This window comes from Terrapene carolina, unplaced genomic scaffold, assembly GCF_002925995.2.
Source record: "Terrapene carolina triunguis isolate 2854851 unplaced genomic scaffold, T_m_triunguis-2.0 Scaffold487, whole genome shotgun sequence".
Lineage (NCBI taxonomy): Eukaryota > Metazoa > Chordata > Testudines > Emydidae > Terrapene > Terrapene triunguis.
In genome coordinates, this window is record NW_020664838.1 from 85,646 (window position 1) to 91,645 (window position 6,000).

Genomic DNA, 6,000 nt, shown 5'->3' on the forward strand with positions numbered 1-6,000 from the left:
TCTCTCTCTCTCTCTCTGCCCATTGATTCAATGCATCTGAAGGGATAAAGGAAGCAGCCATTGAACTGGGAGAGGGGTCCTGACTTAAAAAGTTTGATCAATAAGATGGCTGAAAGCATGTGGTGAGGAAATTTTTGCTTTGAATTTCACATCATTTGTTAACTTAGGCACAAGTTGCATTGTAGCTTTAGTTTTCTTGTAACCATGTCCGACTTCTATGCCTCCTTATTTGCACTCACTTAAAATCTATCTTTGTAGTCAATAAACTTTGTTTTATTGTTTTATCTAATCCAGTGTGTTTAAATAGAAGTGTCTGAGAAACTAAGTTGCATGCATATTAGTGCTGTTAAAGAAATAATGGACAATGTAGCTTGCATTGTCCAGGAGAGGACTGGGCAGCACAGGACGTACATTTCGGAGACTGGGGAATGTGTTGGGGTCACTCTGCAGTGTGACTAAGGGTGGTGAGAGCCCGAGTGTATCCCAACTATTCCTGGCCAGGTTGCAGTTACACACACACGCTCAGGGTGTGATTTGCCTGCTAGACGCTTGTTTGTGAGTGACCCAGGTGGAAGCCACTTCAGCAAGGCATTGCAAGGTTGCAGGCAGGTGTGACACAGCTGCTGATTAGTCTGAGTTGGACCCTGGTATGTCACAGCCACCAACCTAGAAAATATCCCAGTAACACTAAAGGTGTGGTGCTGACTGACAGTAGTGTTTGATTGACATGAAAGGGTGAGGTCACCACAGGGATGGGCCCATGCACTGATCCATGGCTGGAGATGCACAAGGACATTGTGGTCATCACCTCCCCCCAAGGAGATCCATGGCAGGCCCAGTGATGACTCTTCCCTTCTTCACTATGGTAGCAGAAATTATCCCCCACGGGTGTGCAGGCATGGCTGGTATTATCTGTGCATTATAGGGTTGATTGTATTAGGAGGAAAAATTGATGACCCAAGTCAGTTTGGCTGGTATTATGTGTGCTCTGGGGCATGTCGGTGCCCCCTTCTCCTAAGTGGTGCCAAGCTGTGAGGCATTGTAGGTTTGATTGTATTAGGAGGAAAAATTGATGATACAAGTCAGCTCTATTCTTTGGTATAATCCATGGGGGAGGGGTTACAAAGAATGTACGCAAAATCCTGTTTCCTTGAACACCAGTAGAAACAACCAACAGCCAGCAATCTCTGTATTCAGAAACTGCCAAGTCTGTCACTCCAGGTCTGTACCCAGGAACCACTATGCCCCTATTTCCTCTAGGAGTCATGCTCATAACTCGTCCTCCTGGCTTCTCTGCCTCCTCTGACCTGGATGTGCTTGGGGCAGTCCTCACTGAAAATGCCAAGGTCAGGGCAGGCTGCAAGAAGGAGTCTATTCCCAAAACTGGTGGTTAACACCAAAGATCTCTTCAGCATCTCTGCAGACGCTGTTCATAGATTCATAGACACTGGGACTGGAAGGGACCTCGAGAGGTCATCAAGTCCAGTCCCCTGCCCTCATGGCAGGACCAAATACTGTCTAGACCATTCCTGATAGACATTTATCTAACCTACTCTTAAATATCTCCGGAGATGGAGATTCCACAACCTCCCTAGGCAATTTATTCCAGTGTTTAACCACCCTAACAGTTAGGAACTTTTTCCTAATGTCCAACCTAAACCTCCCTTGCTGCAGTTTAAGCCCATTGCTTCTTGTTCTATCCTTAGAGGCTAAGATGAACAAGTTTTCTCCCTCCTCCTTATGACACCCTTTTAGATATCTGAAAACTGCTATCATGTCCCCTCTCAGTCTTCTCTTTTCCAAACTAAACAAACCCAATTCTTTCAGCCTCCCTTCATAGGTCATGTTCTCAAGACCTTTAATCATTCTTGTTGCTCTTCTCTGGACCCTCTCCACTTTCTCCACATCTTTCTTGAAATGCGGTGCCCAGAACTGGACACAATACTGCAGTTGAGGCCTAACCAGCGCAGAGTAGAGCGGAAGAATGACTTCTCGTGTCTTGTTCACAACACACCTGTTAATGCATTCCAGAATCATGTTTGCTTTTTTTTGCAACAGCATCACACTGTTGACTCATATTTAGCTTGTGATCCACTATAACCCCTAGATCCCTTTCTGCCGTACTCCTTCCTAGACAGTCTCTTCCCATTCTGTATGTGTGAAACTGATTGTTCCTTCCTAAGTGGAGCACTTTGCATTTGTCTTTATTAAACTTCATCCTGTTTACCTCAGACCATTTCTCCAATTTGTCCAGATTATTTTGAATTATGACCCTATCCTCCAAAGCAGTTGCAATCCCTCCCAGTTAGGTATCATCCGCAAACTTAATAAGCGTACTTTCTATGCCAATATCTAAGTCGTTGATGAAGATATTGAACAGAGCCAGTCCCAAAACAGACCCCTGTGGAACCCCACTTGTTATACCTTTCCAGCAGGATTGGGAACCATTAATAACAACTCTCTGAGTATGGTTATCAAGCCAGTTATGCACCCACCTTATAGTAGCCCCATCTAAGTTGTATTTGCCTAGTTTATTGATAAGAATATCATGTGAGACCGTATCAAATGCCTTACTAAAGTCTAGGTATACCACATCCACCACTTCCTTATCCACAAGACTCGTTATCCTATCAAAGAAAGCTATCAGATTGGTTTGACATGATTTGTACTTTACAAATCCATGCTGGCTATTCCCTATCACCTTACCACCTTCCAAGTGTTTGCAGATGTTTTCCTTAATTACTTGCTTCATTATCTTCCCTGGCACAGAAGTTAAACTAACAGGTCTGTAGTTTCCTGGGTTGATTTTATTTCCCTTTTTATAGATGGGCACTATATTTGCCCTTTTCCAATCTTATAGAATCTCTCCTGTCTCCATGATTTTCCAAAGATAATAGCTAGAGGCTCAGATACCTCCTCTGTAAGCTCCTTGAGTATTCTGGGATGCATTTCATCAGGCCCTGGTGACTTGCAGGCATCTAACTTTTCTAAGTGATTTTTAACTTGTTCTTTTTTTATTTTATCTGCTAAACCTACCCCCTTCCCATTAGCATTCACTATGTTAGGCATTCCTTCAGACTTTTCGGTGAAGACTGAAACAAAGAAGTCATTAAGCATTTCTGCCATTTCCAAGTTTCCTGTTACTGTTTCTCCCTCTTCACAGAGCAGTGGGCCTACCCTGTCTTTGATCTTCCTCTTGCTTCTAATGTATTGATAAAAAGTCTTCTTGTTTCCCTTTATTCCTGTAGCTAGTTTGAGCTCATTTTGTGCCTTTCCCTTTCTAATCTTGCCCCTGCATTCCTGTGTTGTTTGCCTATATGCATCCTTTGTAATCTGTCCTAGTTTCCATTTTTTTATCTGACTCCTTTTTATTTTTTAGATCATGCAAGATCTCGTAGTTAAGCCAAGGCGGTCTTTTGCCACATTTTCTATCTTTCCTTCCCAGCGGAATAGCTTGCTTTTGGGCCCTTAATAGTGTCCCTTTGAAAAACTGCCAACTCTCCTCAGTTGTTTTTCCCCTCAGTCATGATTCCCATGGGACCTTACCTATCAGCTCTCTGAGCTTACCAAAATCCGCCTTCCTGAAATCCATTGTCTCTATTTTGCTGTACTCCCTTCTACCCTTCCTTAGAATTGTGAACTCTGTGATTTCATGATCACTTTCACCCAAGCTACCTTCCACTTTCAAATTCTCAACGAGTTCCACCCTATTTGTTAGAATCAAATCTAGAACATCTTCCCCCCAGTAGCTTTTTCAACCTTCTGAAATAAAAAGTTGCCTGCAATGCAGTCCAAGAACTTATTGGATAGTCTGTGCCCCGCTGTGTTATTTTCCCAACATATATCTGGATAGTTGAAGTCCCCCATCACCACCAAATCTTGGGCTTTGGATGATTTTCTTAGTTGTTTAAAAAAAGCCTCATCCACCTCTTCCACCTGGTTAGGTGGCCTGTAGTAGACTCCTAGCATGACATCACCCTTGTTTTTTACCCTTTTTAGCCTAACCTAGAGACTCTCAACACTTCCGTCTCCTATGTCTATCTCCACCTCAGTCCAAGTGTGTACATTTTTAATATATAAGGCAACACCTCCTCCCTTTTTCCCCTGTCTATCCTTCCTGAGCAAGCTGTATCCATCCACACCAACATTCCAATCATGTGTATTATCCCACCAAGTTTCAGTGATGCCAACAATGTCATAGTTATATTTATTTATTAGCACTTGCAGTTCTTCCTGCTTATTACCCATACCTCTCGCATTTCATAGAATCATAGAATATCCGGGTTGGAAGGGACCTCAGGAGGTCATCTAATCCAACCCCCTGCTCAAAGCAGGACCATCACCAACTAAATCATCCCAGCCAGGGCTTTGTCAAGCTTGACCTTAAAAACCTCTAAGGAAGGAGATTCCACCACCTCCCTAGGTAACCCATTCCAGTGCTTCACCACCTTCCTAGTGAAAAAGTTTTTCCTAATATCCAATCTAAACCTCCCCCACTGCAACTTGAGACCATTACTCCTTGTTCTGTCGTCTGCTACCACTGAGAACAGTCTAGATCCATCCTTTGTATATAGGCATCTAAGATACTGATTTGATCTTGCCTCCCAGTTTTGCCCTGACCCTCCTTTCTCTCTGCCATTGTAGCCCACGCTCCCTCCTATTTCCAACCCATCTCCCAGGTCTCCATGTTCTCCACTCACCTGTGGGCATTGCTCACCTGTCCCCGTTGAATCTAGTTTAAAGCATGCCAGCTCCCTCCCGATACTTTTGTTAATTTTATTTATTTCCAATAATTTATAGTCCATGAAACAGAGTTTAGGAATAAAATTGCAAAACAATGGCAGAGAGGGGGGAGGATAGGACAAGAACTTATGGGCTTCAATTGCAGCAAGGGCAGTTTCGGTTGGACATTAGGAAAACATCCCAACAGTGAGGGTGGCTAAGCACTGGAATAACCAGGAAGGTTGTGGAATCTCCACCATTGGAAGTTTTTAAGAGAAGGTTAGACAAACACCTGTCAGGGATGGTCTAGATAATTCTTAGAACTGCCATGAGTGCAGGGGACTGGACTAGATGACCTCTCGAGGTCCCTTCCAGTCCTATGATTGTATGATCTCACAAGGAGCCCTGCAATGGGGGAACACCAGCCTGAGCACTGGGTAGGGCAAGAGAACCTACCTGCCTACACTTGACATTCAGCTCCACTGTATCCCCCATCACACACACACATAGTGCCCACTGCACACCAAACACACACACACACAAAGCATCCGCTATATACACACACAGAGAAACCACTGTACACCAAACACACACACACAGAGTGCCCACTACACACACACAGCCTGACACTGAGATCAATCAGAATGCAGAATAATCTCTACTGGGAAGCTGGGACAGCTGGAATATTTCCAACTAGCCTGAACAAAAAGAACCAAAGGGGATTCTGCTGCCCTGGCAGGGAGATAGGACTAGATTTCCCAACTGGGATTTTCCATCGGTACTTTCTCTGAGGCCTGGTTTATGCTTAAAAATTAAATCAACCGAGCTCTGTCGCACAGGGCTGAGAAACTTTTCATACCATGTGCGAGGCAGTTAGCTTGTACTGACCCTCAGTGTAATTCTTCCATTGACCTAGCTACTGCCTCTCAGAGATGTGGATTCACTACATCAATGGAAAAACCCTTCCATCAATGTGGAAAGCATCTACACTACGGCACTGCTGCACACCATAGCTGAGTCATTGTAATGGCCTTAGTATAGACATTCCCTGAAACGATGCGGGAGTTTTCCCCCTTCATATTAAAGCTAATTTTCTCTCCTTTTCCAGTCACTCTTCTCCCTCCCTCGGTAAAGCTCTTTCCCTCTTTTGATAGGTAAATATGTTCAGAAAAGTTGAAATTTCTCCTCTCAGGATAATTCCTTCCTTCCCCTCCCATGAATGGCTCACTGTCATTTCAATTAAAGGTCGAAATGCTCTGAAACTGACTTGTTTGCCCA